This window comes from Lissotriton helveticus, chromosome 5_1 (genome assembly GCF_964261635.1).
Source record: "Lissotriton helveticus chromosome 5_1, aLisHel1.1, whole genome shotgun sequence".
Lineage (NCBI taxonomy): Eukaryota > Metazoa > Chordata > Amphibia > Caudata > Salamandridae > Lissotriton > Lissotriton helveticus.
Genome location: NC_136065.1, coordinates 1,044,027,244 through 1,044,042,683, shown reverse-complemented (window position 1 = coordinate 1,044,042,683; position 15,440 = coordinate 1,044,027,244).

Below are 15,440 nucleotides of genomic sequence, written 5' to 3'. Positions count from 1 at the left end.
TGCTTTCATATATAAGGTGTTGGACCCGGCCTCATGGCGTGGTCCTACCCCTCCCGCAAGGCGGGCCCAGGACGACATCGGCCCTCCATCGAGCCACGGTCGCCCCCTTGGCACGACCCTACACGAACTACCGACGAGAGCAACCACCCTGGCAAACCACGGCTCTCCCCCCTGGAACACGGCGAACCCTGCATGCCCCAACACTGCCGGTCCGGCTACCACTCCGGACCACCCCTACAGGCCCGACTCCATCTTGGGCCCATCACGTTCCGAGCACGAGGCCTCGCCCAACTCCATCTTGGCCCCATCACGTCCCGAGCACGTGGCCTCTGCCCCGGCCAAGGCCCCAGCGAAGCCCCGACATCGAGGCACCAAGATCCCCCCGGGTGGTAGAGTGGCCACTCAACAGATCCAAGAGGAGGGGAGTTTCGATGGCTCTCCAGCCGTCCCCGGACGCCTGGTATCGATCGCCCTCCGGCCTCCCTGTGCGCTGGCTCCACCCCCCTGCTGGGTGTCTGGACCCCACCATCCCGGCCCCTCTGACCCCCCAGGCGCGAGGGTCCGGACATCAAAGGACTCCAGTCCTATATCTGGGCCAGCCCTGGAGTAGGACGGCAGTTGTATCCTGGAGTCAAGAGCCCTGCTGACGCTGTCGCGGCTGACCCCGAGAAGAACTCATTACCCTGAAACCTGAAACTATCTTTGGAGCCTGCTGGCGCTGCCGCGGTCCATCTTCGCTGAACCATCTTTGGAGCCTGCTGGCGCTGCCGCGGTCCATCTTCGCTGAACCATCTTTGGAGCCTGCTGGCGCTGCCGTGGTCCATCTTCGCTGAACCATCTTTGGAGCCTGCTGGCGCTGCCGCGGTCCATCTTCGCTGAACCATCTTTGGAGCCTGCTGGCGCTGCCGCGGCCCACCTCCGCTGAGCCATCTTGGGAGCCTGCTGGCGCTGCCGCGGCCCATCCTCGCCGAAACCACCTCGAAGCCTGCTGGCGCTGCCGCGGCCCCCTATCCGTTAAAGACCACCTGTCGAGTCCTGCTGGCACTGCCGCGGCTCGACCTCTCGGAACCCCCCGGCTCGAGGATTGAGAGCTGTGCGCAGGGTATCCCTTCCTTCACCAGTCCTGAGACTGTCCCGCTACCCTGTCCCTTATTTACGAGACTTTTCAGATCCCTCGATCTGCCTGTAAATATCGCTGAAGACAAGCAACCTTTATTCTTGATAAAGCCTAAGATCTTATCCTCTTGTGTGGTGTCCATTTGTAGTGGTGTGGTTACTCTGCTGTACGATCCTAGGAGAGGACCCTCACCCAGGAGGCCTCTCGATAACGCTCGGCTACTTCTAGACGGAGGGGTGGACCTAGGGGTGGTCAGTCAGACATCTTCTGCCTCCCCGGGATCGCCTTTCTAACATAAGGCCTTATGAGCACAGGGCACAGTTAAGGCTTAAAAAAATAACCCTGAATGATATGGAGAGGGTGGTGCATGAAACATGGTATGGATCCTGTTTCATCAGATTTCACAGGGGGCTTGAATTTCTTAGCCTCCTTAGTGCGGGTCCAAAATCCAAGAAGACTATTAGTGGGTATAGGTCAGTAATATGTTATGTTAAAACTGATCTTTTATAGCGCACGGCTACTCCTAGGAGTGTCCCGGCGCTTTGACAAAAACCAGAGAAATAAAAAGTCTGTGGCAGATGCAGGGCGGACAAGAAAATTACTGGGTGAAAAGCCATGTCTTCAGCTCCTTCCTAAAAACCAGTAAATTGCAGATTTTCCTTAGAGAGACGGGCAGAGAGTTCCAACATCGAGGTGCCAAGCATCGAAAAGAGCGACCTCCAATTCTAGCCCGCCTGATGGAAGAAACAGAAGCCATAGCCAAAGAAGCCGATCTCAAAGTTCTAGAAGGCACATAGAAGGCCAGGCGCCTCCTAATATATCTGGCACCTACATGGTGGAGCGCCTTAAAGGCAGATCTGGGGATCTTTAGAAAGTTGATGAGAGGCCAGATGGAGAACATCCTTTAGCATGCAGATTACGGAAGGGAAGCAGATATGGAAGTCCATTTAAACCTAGTTACTCTACCCTGTGGAAGGTTAATCTGGTGTTACAGTTGGTTCAATCCTGGAAGTATGATGACAAACTTACTTTTCAATCATTGTCCGCCAAGTTATGTTATTATGCCTGATGTCCTGAAAGTCAGTTCTCTGGAAAATCCTACAGTGCATTTTTTCTTAGTAGGGGTGCATTTTACAATTACAAGGTGCACTAGGATTGTTTCTGCCTTTATAGGGTTCCCATCATCCTTCACCTCCTAAACTATGTGGAAACTGCCTTAAGCATCATGTAAAGTAAACTAAGAACATACACCCAGCAATTATTAATTTCATTGGATAAGTTGTTTATCTAGTAACTTTCACTACCTTAACCAGGTGGATTTATGGGGTGATGGGTTTGGTGGGAGTAGATACAGGGTGTTCAGGGGAGATAGCATGAAAGGCCTTTTGTGCGGGACCTAGATTGTAGGGCATTCTTAAGTTGGTGGACTGGTCTAAGTTTCCAACATTTAAGGCCTTTTCTGTAAGCCAATTCAGCACGCAGTAGTGAAAGTTGTTGATATGTTTTCAACTTGTATAATATGAATCTCATATCTTGCAAAAAAAATGCAATTCACTGGATGGTCATTGTAAAGCGCCACATGCCACCAACTGCACTCCTAGGCACTAGAGTGCATCTATATAGTAAGCATTTTGTGGTTTAGAATACTGCGCACAGTACATCAGCAATCCCCTCCATGTTCTCCATTGCCTTGCAGGCTCACGTGATGTGGTGATGTGGTGATGGACCCAGAGGCAGACACGCCCTCCACCTCAAGTGCTGCTCATTCCAGGCACCTTCCATCCTGGCATGACACACTGGGTTAAGTAGACGCCCGGCGGCTGCAGGACCACTCCAAGTGGCAATGCATATACTACTCCCCCTATCCCATGGCACCTGCTCCTGCCTAGATAGTTCTTGCTAACCTCCTCAGATGCAGGATTTGTTACACAGACCTAAATCCTACCCAGGGGTCTTTCAGATCATTCCCCAGTATTGTTGACGGTCAGGGTGGACTGAGGGGGGAGCTGGGACTAGGGCAGTTAGACGCATGGTGATTCCTGGACAGCAGCTTTGCAGAGGGAATCAGAGAAGCTATCACTGAATATTTTGAAATTAACAAGGATACTGCCTCTGGGAGAAAAAGGTTCTTCAGGGACGGCCATTCTCATATATAAGTGGGTGCACCATGCTTAGGGAGAGGAAGCTGCTTCGTGTTGAGGACATGATTGCTGGCCTTGGCGGATGGTTCAGGTCTCCCCATAACTGTCTTTGCAACGTAGTCTTATCCAAGCTTGCTTAGACCTTTGGCATAAGCTTTTAGACTCATCAAAACTAAGCTGGCTTAATTCCCAGGGTTGTGTGTACGAGATGGGGGACAAGGCAGGTAAGCTAATATACTGGCTGGCGAAGGTCAATTGTCCCTACAATCTGGTCGCCGAGCTGCAGATAGCAGTGAGCATTACTCTGAGGGGGCCGAACCTACAGGTGAGAGAATTTGCTTCACATGTACGGGCCCTGTACGCACGCTGCGATCCGCCTGCTCCAGAGCTGGACAATCCCATCATCTACGATATTCCCTTACAAACAATCTTAGCTGTGGAAAGCAGAGTCCTTCATCTTCTGCTCATCATCGAGGAGATACAACAGGCAATCTTCTCAATGCCCTCCAGGAAGGCCCCAGACCCAAATGGGTTTCCATTAGAACTCTACAAGAAGTACGCCTCCTTATTAATCCCACATCTGCTGGCACTGTTTAAGGATGCCTACACTTGCAGGAGGTTCCCCCGAGACCTCCAGGGAGCGGCCATTACAGTGATTCTTAAACCTGACAAACACTGGTGGGCTGTGGGTCGTTTCGCCCTATCTCATTAATTACCCTTGAGGTGAAAATTCTGGCAAATGTGTTGGCTACGTGGCTGGCCACAGTGATACTGCCGGGCAGAAGCGCTCGGCATTGTCTCCGTCCACTGCATTTGGCATTGCCCCACTCGGTTGAACTCTCAGGTGATCCTGCACTTCTCCTCGTCGACATAGAGCAGCCCTTTGATACAGTGCACTGGCCCTTTTTTCTGGCTGTTCTTCGAAAGATACACTTTGGACCTTGCATCAGGAAGTGGGTAGCCCTATTGTATATGAATCTCTGAGTTCTACAAAAACAAAATATGTGGATGGTCTAGGGGAATATTTAAAGACCTGTCTACACAAACCCCTACTCTCAATACATAACACACAGAAGAGCAGACCAGGTCTACAAAGGGTATGTATCCGTACAGGTGACTGTGAAACAGTAGGATGCAGAGGTGGGCAAAAGATGTTGGGTAACAGAGGCTAGAACAATTCCCATCAGCCCACCATTGTGGAATTTCATCATGTGGGAATTGATGATCACTCAAAAACCTCATCCGGCCTTATAGTGCCGGGAATCAATGTCAAGATTCTGACCATACTGTCCCTCAAAAAAGTGCAGTGCTCAAGTGTTCGTGATAGATAAAATTGACTACTTAGACTCAAGGAATGTTCAGACAAAAGTCTTGGTGTCAAAAATTAAAAACACGCCGAGTAGTTTGGTACTAGAACTACCCTCTGGCGCTGATTTTTGCAGGAGGGTCTGCCATGGAGCCCTATTGCAAAGATTTCCTATTGAAATGGGCAATCAGCAGAGTTGTCTGCTCTCCCAATATTGCTCATTCGCTCTGGAGATAGAGCCTCTGGCAGAGCTCATCCAGGTGGACCCCAGACTATGGGCCTCATTACGATGGCAGGCGGACAAACACTGTAACGGTAAACGGGACCGATCGCCAGAGGTGTGGCGGTCCCGCTATGCCCATTAGGATGCGACCGCCACACTGGCGGTCGCATCCCACATATTTTACATGCGGCGCTCGGTGCTGTAAGCAGCACCCGCCGCAATGCAAAAGATACATGCTGTGCATTGGCTTGCACTACGTGACAGGCCACCGCGCGGTGCCTGCCACCTTGTGTATGCAGTACCCCCCAAGTGCACCCCCCACCACCCCAACACCCCGGGGGCCCGAAACAGGCACCCACAGCCAAAGACCGCATGCCTTTCATTGGCGGCATCGCCGCCATGGAAAGGCCGATATCCGCACATATCATAATATGGCGGGCGGTGCCTGCTAGGCATCGCCACCATATTCTGGCCCAGGACCGCATGGCAGGCAATTGTAACGATTGCCAGCCTGCTTTAAAGCGGCGGACGGTCTTTCTGTCCGCCGCTGTACCCCCGCCATTGTAATATAGTGGGGGGTAAATGTCGTGCTGATCGCCACCGTCGGTCGAGCGGTGACGACCCGCCCGAAATCATAATGGCCCCCTTAGTGGCTTTTGGTGGAAGGAGGGAAGAGAAAATTGTGTTTCCCTCTATGAAGACAATATGCTCCTCTTCATTCAGAGACCCTGAGACACTATTCCACGGCTTATGGAGATCCTGATGATGTCCGGGGAAGCCTCTGGACTCACCATCAATTGAGGGAAGTCGAAATTGGTGCCCATATGAGGGGAGATAGACAGAGCGGGGATTGACTCTCGTTTGCGGGTGGCAGGCTATAGTTTCCGCTACCTAGGCATGATGGTAGCCCTCACCCAGCAGAGGTACTGGGAACTCAATATTGCCCCACTGCTGGACAGGAGGGTGGTGGGAAATGGAGAAATTGTCCAGGCTGCCTCTTTCGACAGCAGGAAGAGGTGTACTCTTTAATGTGCAGTTCCTCCTTGGTTTCCTGTATATTTTACAACATTACCCTCAACCCTTACCACCCACCTTCTTTATAGATTTACAAGCACATATAACCAATTTCTTGTGGGTGGGAAAAAACCCCAGAGTTTCTTTTGAGAATAGTTGGTTCTCCTCTTTTGAGGCAAGGTTAAATAGGGCAGATGTTCTGTCATTACTCCTGTTTGTATTACTTTTTTACAAAAAAAAAATGGGCAGATGTCCACCCCAGTTCCGAGGCAGCCGCCACTGCCAGTGTTACATTATTCTTTGGAGCTTGAATTTGTTCACTTTACTTGAATGGCATACGCATGCGGCCCCACGCCTGGCCCTGAGTTACCCATAACTGAACCTTAGGACAGAACAAGGTTACATGAGTACATCTGCGTGCTGGGGATGTGGCATTTTTGTTTGGTGATTCGGCTTCTTTACGATGTAGCTTACTGAACATTTTTGGAATCTAATTCTGTCAATTTACTACTTCATGATACCAGGTGTGCATGTCCTATTATGCTTTGCTTTCACCATAATGTGCTTTAAAAAAAAAGGTGCACTCTTTAATGTTGTGTTCCTCTTTGGTTTCCTGTATATTTTTCAACATTACTCTCAACCCTTACCGCCCACCTTCTTTATAGATTTACAAGCACATATAACCAATTTCTTGTGGGTGGGAAAAACCTCCAGAGTTTCTTTTGAGAATAGTTGGTTCTCCTCTTTTGAGGCAAGGTTAAATAGGGCAGATGTTCTGTCATTACTCCTGTTTGTATTACTCTGTCTGTATTTCCAAGTTTTCCCCTACCTCCTCGTTCCTTTGTTGATCCTGTTCTGAGTCCACTGGGACTTTACTTCATCAACTTTATGATTGTTCTAATGTATTGAAGTTCTGGCAATCTATTTGGTCTAAATGTATGAAAATATTTCAATGTAATATTCCATTATCAATGCAAAAAGTTTTTTCTAGGTTCCTCCTCACCTGCTTTGGATGCTTCTACTTTCTTTGTTGTTTGATCTATTTATTGCTCTAGCATTTAAGGTGATTTTGTCCTGCTGGAAAGATAACTCTAAATTATCATTGTTAACTTGGTGGAACTATATTTGTGATGAACACAGAATTGCTCATGTCTCTTCTCTTACTCTTTCTCAGAAAATTAAATCTGACCTACTTTGGCTACCCTTTACTTCTCATCTTTCTACATATGCGCCTACGTCTCAATTTCTACTTCTTTTAATTTTTTCTTTCTTTCTATCTCTCTACTCTATCTCCATCTCTTTCCTGTTTCTCTCTTTCACATTATTTGCTCATGGTTTGTCCTTATATATTAATTATTATATTTTACTCACAATGTGTTCATTTGTTTAATAATGTCTTTCTTTTTCTGAAAACTTAATAAAAATTATTAAACAAAAAAAAATGGTCAGATGTCTACCCCAGTTCCGAGGCAGCCGCCACTGCCAGTGTTACATTATTCTTTGGAGCCTGAATGTGTTCACTTTACTTGAATGGCATACGCATGCGGCCCCACGCCTGGCCCTGAGTTACCCAGAACTGCACCTTAGGACAGAACAAGGTTACATGAGTACATCTGCGTGCTGGGGATGTGGCATTTTTGTTTGGTGATTCGGCTTCTTTACGATGTAGCTTACTGAACATTTTTGGAATCTAATTCTGTCGATTTACTACTTCATGATACCAGGTGTGCATGTCCTATTATGCTTTGCTTTCACCATAATGTGCTTTAAAAAAAGTGCAAAGATTAAGGGAAGTTTTGGACTTATACTAACAACATAGAAAAAAAAACATTGCTAGATGGTGCAACAGCGTACCACCAGAAGTTTGGAAAGAACATATAATAAAATGTATATGTATCTGAATGTGGAAGAATTTGTGTCAAGAGAAAAGTCAAGCCCACCCTTGGATATCATTTAAAAAACATACAGTAACCCAGCAGCCCCCCCTGGTGCCAATGATGTGTCAGTTGCTGTCTTTAAGCAGGATTCACACTTCTGGTCCAGTGGTTGTGCTCATTATTCAGCAGCTTCTATTTAAATATCCAACTACCAGAACCATAGAGAGGATCCCTTTTACATTACATATAATGATAAAATATGCTCTCTGACATCCATCATAGGTGCCAAATAATGTTCACAGATAATATGCAAAGCACTGGACTCCAAGATCATGGGTTATCCCCATTACCAAACTAGTTTTCAAGCAATTAGTGACACGATATACATAACACAATGGCCTTCTCTATGTTAGCGCAGCAAATTATTGACATTTTAGGTTCCTTGCTTTATTAGGGGCTTCAAAGATTCTGCAAAACCCTTCGATGACACAGGCAGAGCCCTCCTATGGAGAACATCTCGGGACTGGGACGTTCCATTAGTACTATCCCAGCAGAGGCATTTTAAGGCTTGGGCAAAATGGGATCTGGCCCTGGGCCACACCTTTCAGGAGCTCCCTCGTTAAATGATCATGTACTTTCAGCAAGACTCAAAAAACTTCATCTGGTTGCTTATCATGCTTTTCCAAAACATCTATTTATTTCCCAGGAAGAAGGACATTCTCCCCCTGACATTACTCTCCCTTGCTTCTCTAAATCTTCCTTTCAGTACTTTGTACCAGTATGTCCAATTTTCCAATTTTTTTATAACACATTAAGGAGCATATTAGCAACGGCAATATCGCCGCTTCAGTGGCACTTTTTGCCGCTAAAGCGGCGATATTTTTCTAGCCCTATCAGCAAGCTGTCGCTAACAGCAGTTAGCGTCAGCTTTCTGACGAAAGCGACCGGTTTAGTTTCCGCTTTTCATGTCAGCGATATTTATCACTAATGAAATGCAAAGTAGGCATTCCCGACCAACAGGCCTATCGCCTATTAGCAAGGAGGCCCTGGCCCCGGTTAGCGGCGTAAAAAGTCGCGCTAACCGGAGTCATCACCGTTTTTTTAACACCTGCTAATTTCATGATTTAGCAATACCAAACATGGGGGGGTGGGTTATGCTGATACGACCACAGGGTCGTATCAGGTAGGTTTTCCACCTTTCCCATGCAACATCGCTGGTTTTCTCACGATGTTGGCCCTTCCCTCCCGCTATCGCTGGAATATATATCACCATGGCGCTAATTGTTGCTAATATAGCGTTAGCATGGTGATATATTCCAGCGATAGGTGGCGATGGAAATATTTGCTCTAAGCACTCTCTGCGATATTCGTCGCAGCTTCTTGCTAGTATGCCCCTTAGTTTTTGCATAACAACATCTACAATACTAAACCAAACTTCCACCAGAGGGCCTTACATCGGAGTGCCAGGATATATACATGGAACCAGTCAGCACTACTGAATCAAACTATGTTTCCCATTCCAGTGACATGTAGGTACACTTAGCGGCAGATTTACAAGCCCCTTGCCCCACTTTTCCCATGTTAAAAATTAAGCAAAAGTGGCGCAAGGGCCTTGTAAACCTGCCCCTTAGTATCTAGGTAGATAGTAACGGTGCACGCCACTCGTGATCAGTACATGGGTCTATTATATTGCATCTAGGGGGCCCATATTCCCATATATTTCTGCGCCCCCCCCTTTCCTTGAATACAAATGTTTCCAACTCCACACAGTAATCCATGCCCCTAACCCATTCCAGCAGAGGCCGGTGCATGTCATCCCTTCAATGCCTAGCCAGTCCTCTCTTGGACATCGAATAAGGTGTGGCAATGAAGGCATGCGTGGTTTAGGACTTCCCCAGTGTGTCCATAATCCGCAGCTGTACATATTTGGGGTCCAGAGCAAAAGCATGGCCCCCCACCCGCCCAATCCTACTCTTCAGCTCTTGTCAGCACACTTGTGCAATCCGGTAGTCCTACAGTTCACAGTAAAGGGAGCCCGGGGAGTGGCGCCACCGGAGACACTCAGGCCTTGGCGCATTCCCCATTCACCAGGGTAGTGCCGGAAAGTAGAAGGTCAGTTGACACACAGCGACACACACACAGAGACAGCCACACACACACACACACACACCTATACACACACACACACACACCTATACACACACACACACACATACAGACATACACACAGACAAACACACAAACACAGACACACACATAACACACATAAACACACAGACACACACAGACACACACAGACAGACACACACAGACAGACACACACAGACAGACACACACAGACAGACACACACAGACAGACACACACACAGAGACACACAGACACACACACAGAGACACACAGAAAGAGACCCACAGAGACCCACAGACAGAGACACACAGACATAGACACACAGACAGAAACAGACAGACGTGTGTGTGATGGGTCTGGTGGCTCAGTGGACTAATGCGTCTGCTGCAGGGGCCTGTGTTCGACCTCATGGGCACAGTTTCTTTTTTTCTAGCCCCGCCCCCCCTGACCCCGCCCCCACAGGTGCTGCCCTCGGCCACAAACCACACTGTAAATTTGGCCCCCAATAAAGTTTGTGAGTACCCATGATATATATGCCATCTCTGTTCTAGTTTCCTATAGAGTGATTTCTCTTGCTCAAGTTCCTCTGTGAACCATAAAGCAGGGGGTCTCGTGGACTTGCAGTGAGTGGGTCTTAAAGATGCAATTATATCCAAAGTCTGAGTAAAGGACTCCTGAAAAGGTGTGAGCGAACTATTGATGTTGGAGGATTCTGAAATGTATTCTGAGAAGGAAAGTTAGAGAAGAAGGAGGATCTGCCCTTGTGGTTTATTGTTCCTACTGGTTTATATTGCATTGAGAAACACCTGAACACTGAGCATGAAGTGATCTGACCAAGTTAGGAGAAGAGGAGAATGAACTTGAAGGTCCAAGACATTTGCAAAAATAAGATCTAGTGTGCGCCCTGAAGTGTGAGAGGGGCTGGTAACCTTCAAGGATAGCCCCAATGTCTCCATATCAGAGACAAGAAGTTGGGTTTCCAAATTTGTGGTCAACTCTGCATTATAATTTAAGTTCCCCACCAAAATAAAGTTTTTTTTAAGCAAGTACTTGTGGGGCAAGGTATTCCATGAGTTTATGACTAAAATATTTTTGGGGTCCTGGCGGACGATAGACTAAGGCACCCTTCCCGTGTTCTCCCTTAGTAACCTCCAGGCTAAATATACAAAGCTCAATACCATCCTCGCAGAGAATATCTAGACAAGAGACATTCACTCTGTTATGAAAAGCAATGCCCCCCCCCTTTTTTATTACTCTGTCTAGTCTGAGTAAATTGTAATCTGTGGGGATGGCGATTTGAATACATGGGGTTTTCAAAGGATTGAGCCAGGTTTCAGTGAAGAAACATAAATCAGGTTTGTGATTGGTAATGAGGTCTCATATTTCAACTATCTATTTGATAAGGGTGCGGACATTGCAATAGAGACCCTTTATCAGAAACTGAGCTTTATCAGTGTGTTGTTTTCCCCTTAAGGGGGGCAGTGAGTGTTCATAGAATGGTCCTGTGTGGTATGGTTTGCTTTAAGGCCCAAAGAAGGCCCTTGGAATACATGTGGTGAAAGTAAAGTTACAAGACATGCACTTAGTGGGCATGTCATATTCCAAGGATAGGGGTGTGTCCCACCAGGTCTTCCTGCTTCAATTATATAATTTCAATATTGATCTTCATAAGAGCATCATTAGAGAATGTCAGTCTAGCCTCTGGAAATGAAGACGCAGGGTTTCTGGGTACACAGTACACAGGTGAGCATATTATATACACCATAAGCACCTCTGTGGCTCCTGCTAAAGTTCACCAGGCAGCAACTGATACAGATATGACTAGATGGAAAAGAGGTGGCTTGTATATTTATATTTATTTTGTATATTTATGAAACTTGCACGTATTTCACAGAAGCCCAGTACAATTTCATTTAAGGTCTAAAACACCTCTTACAATGTAGAATTTTACAGGTGACAGTGTATATCTGGCACACATACCCACCAACCTTTATACCATGAAGTTCATTATTCATATCGATGAGCCTATCACTACATGCTAGTCACAGTACTGTAATCATGAGTAAAATAGGCCATAACGGACCTCGTGCGCTGCCAAAGCTTGGGACCCCATTGAAGACTGTCTTCTTGTGTGGTCCTGTCTGGGATGGAGTCTTACTGGGCACCTGATCACAGAAAGCGTAATGCTCCTACTTCAAAGCAAAGAGAAGAACAAATGGACCTGCACAAGGGCATGGGAATGGAACTTGGAGAGTTGCTGATCTCGGAAGAGCGGGAAGACATCTTTGCTAAGACATACAGGACTGCATAATGATGTTGCATACTCTGGCAAGAATACATGTTTGGTCCGAGGAGGGAGTCAGTGATGCCCAGGAGCAGGAGAGATTTCAACACTCAAGTGTACCTCTTCTGGAGATGTCCAAAACGACTACAATAGTGGTAGGAGGTGTTATTAATGCTGGATAAAATATATGGCATTGCTCTGCTGTGGAGTCTAGAAATCAACCTAGGTGCCCTGGGGCCTAATAAGTTTCAGATGTAATCCAAGAAAAGGAGGTATAATTCAGTAGCGCTAAAAGAAATGATCCCTGCTACCAGTGATGGGTTTCTGAAAATTTGGAAATTTCTTGTGATGGAGAAACTGTCCCTAAACATTGTGAATAGTTACTCAGTATTTGAGGCTGACTGGCGCTCTATGCTGGACTTTCTGGGTACAGACTTTAGTAAGCGCACAAGTCCCTGCTACCTTCAAAGATCAAGAATCGATCCACAGGAGTTGGCTAACATCAGAGTCCAGTGCTTCGTACAGGGTGATGGATGGCTGGTGGGGAGGGGAGGGGGGGAGGGGCGGATTAGGGACAGAACAAGGTATTTAGTCAGTCTTGATATGCATGTTCAGGAAACTAAGTTGTGTGAATACTCAATCGATATAGACATCACATTCTGGTGGACCAATGTTAGTATCTGAAGCCCAAGCAATTCTCAACCATCTAGCATCGCACATTTGGATGGACCTTAAAGAAGTATCTCACTCCATTGTGGACTAGTAGCTAAGACCTGAGCAATTCTTTGCCATTTTGGAATCCTACATTAACATGGAAATGACTTGGATATGTGATCTAACAAGGATAATAGAGACCCTCAGTTGCCTCATTCTCTGGCATCAGGGTGGAATATGTAGATTTATTGAGGCCTAACTAATTATCAGCTACTTCTGTCTCTAACATCTAAGTCAGCCAGACTTAGGTATTTGAGTCCTGAGTAAATTTGCATCCTCCTTGGCATCTCACACCCTCATGAGTTGCCAGAACATCAGCTAGGATGACTTTTTCATGGTCCGATTGATAAAATGGTGCAAACCTATGGACTCAACTTACCTTGTATTATCTATATCTCTTCATCTTTCTTCCTTGAAAAAGCTCTAGTTCATAATTCAAGCTTGAAACCTTAGCAAATCACGCGCTGGTGGAGACCTGTTCAAAAACACTTTTTAGGTCGAGCCTAGTGCAGCGCGCAATCGCTGCTCTATGGGGAGGCCTCTTGGAATCACTCCAGACTTTCTCAAAACTTTTTTCAGGTCGAGCCTAGCTCAGCGCCCATGCGCTGCTTTATGTGGAGGCCTCTTGGAATCACTCCAGACTTTCTCGAAACTTGTCAGTGTGGTTTTTCAACTTCCACACATTCTATTGGCCTTTGAGTGTGGCTTTAAAAAATGAAAGCATGCAATTGGCCAAAGGCGGGTGCATGTTCCACCTTTTCTGTAAATGTTCACTCCCATGGCATCCCGTTGTCGGGTGCGAGCAGGGGCGTGCAGGGTGCCAGCTGCATTCCTCGTTGTGGATCATTGAACACAACACGGTCACTTGCAGTTTAGCGGCCACGCTTGTTTTTTTCACTCCCCACCTCGCTCCCAAGATATCCAGCTGTCGGTAGCTAGCAGCAGTGCAGCTTCCCAGCTGCATTCCTCGTCATGGATCATTAAACACAGCACGGTCGCTTTCAGTTTAGCGCTCACGCTTGTTTTTCTCACTGCCCACCTTTCCTCTCTGACCATGCCTCCCTCCTCTCCTTCTGCCCACGCAGCCTCTCAACCTTCTCCAGCAGTTTCACATCCATATTCTCTCACTTCCACCTCTTTTCTCATTTTGATTTCCCTTTACATCTTCAATTAATGCTCCCACATGGCTTCCCCTCACCCTCATTCCCCCTGCCCACTCATGTTACCTCAATCTTTACTTCCGCTCACAAATTCCTACCTCGGCTCTGCCTTGCCCCCCCTTGGCTTCCCTCTATCCCCTTAAGTTCTCCCTCACCCCCACAGCTGTAGATGCTTTCCTGCCCACTTCACAACCCCTAACTTCCTCTCCCACGATGCTTCTACGAAACCACTTTGCACTACCCCATTACCCCTCACCCTGAAAATGTATTCTAACTCTCTTTCACACATTTCCTCCCGTACTCCCTTTCACTGCCCTCCCGTACTCATTTGCCCCTGACACTCCAATTATTTGCTTGCATCCTATCTTGCCTCCACAACCCTCACTGGTTCCCCATCTCACTTCCACGCCCCTCCCCTTGTGCATTTACCCGCTCCTTTAACTACCCGTCCCATTCTCACTGCCCTACTTCACCTCCCTCATTCCTCATCTCCTCCTTTACCACCTCCCCACATCCTTCAAAGCCACGCCCATTCCTTCACTCACCTTCACCCTCTTTACTCTCCATTCCCTGTTCCACCAGCCATCAATCACCCCTTCTTGCCCTAGTTCATCCCCAGCTCTCGTCCACTAAGATCCACTCATCCCTTTCTCCCCATCATACTAACGTACTCCACGCCCATGCATTCTTTCACCCATTCTGTGTCCTCGGTGTTGTATGTGCTCCGCGTTTACCTTGTATTGTGTGCTTAACATTTGTGTACTCTCTTCTACTGGTACTTGATTTACGTGTACTCAGGTGTTTCACCCTTTTTAAATGCGCTACCACCGCCTGAATGACTTCCATATCAACGTTGCATGCTGTACGTGTACTCTGTGGTATGTGGCAGTCGGGTGCGCGTGCTTTGTGCTCGGCATGTTTTCTGTGCAATATACTTCAACCTTGTGTTTTGTGGCCTGTCTTGTTCTGTGGTCTCGTTGCTGTACATCTGCCGCCCTCTTACGTGTTTTTTACTTGCACCCTTTCTACCCAGCGCTTTGCGTACACTAAGCTCTAAGTGTCATGATTGCCGGCGCGGAGGCTCTAGAACTACAATGATGGCCTCCAATGGGGAAGCATGTGCAGGGATAGATCGGGCAAGTTAAAGTGCTGCCTTTCCCGAGTGAATGCGCTTCGCGTTCTAGCTTTCTCTTACCTCCTTACATCACTTCCAGTGCGTCGCGGCCCCTCACTTCCGCGTTGGTCGGCGTTCGTGTTCCTCCGTCGGGGCGTCTCTCATGTGGCTCCTCGAGACACTTCTCCTTGGACTTCCTGATATCCTGCAAAGAAAGAAAAAGAGAAGTTAATTCTTCTATCCATGGTTACGGTAAACAGCGCGTTGTGCTGCCTTTTTATTTATTTTTGCTCATAATCCCATCTCACCTGATTTGAGGATTCGTCTTGGGACCGGCTACTCTTCTGATAGTTGGCCCTGGC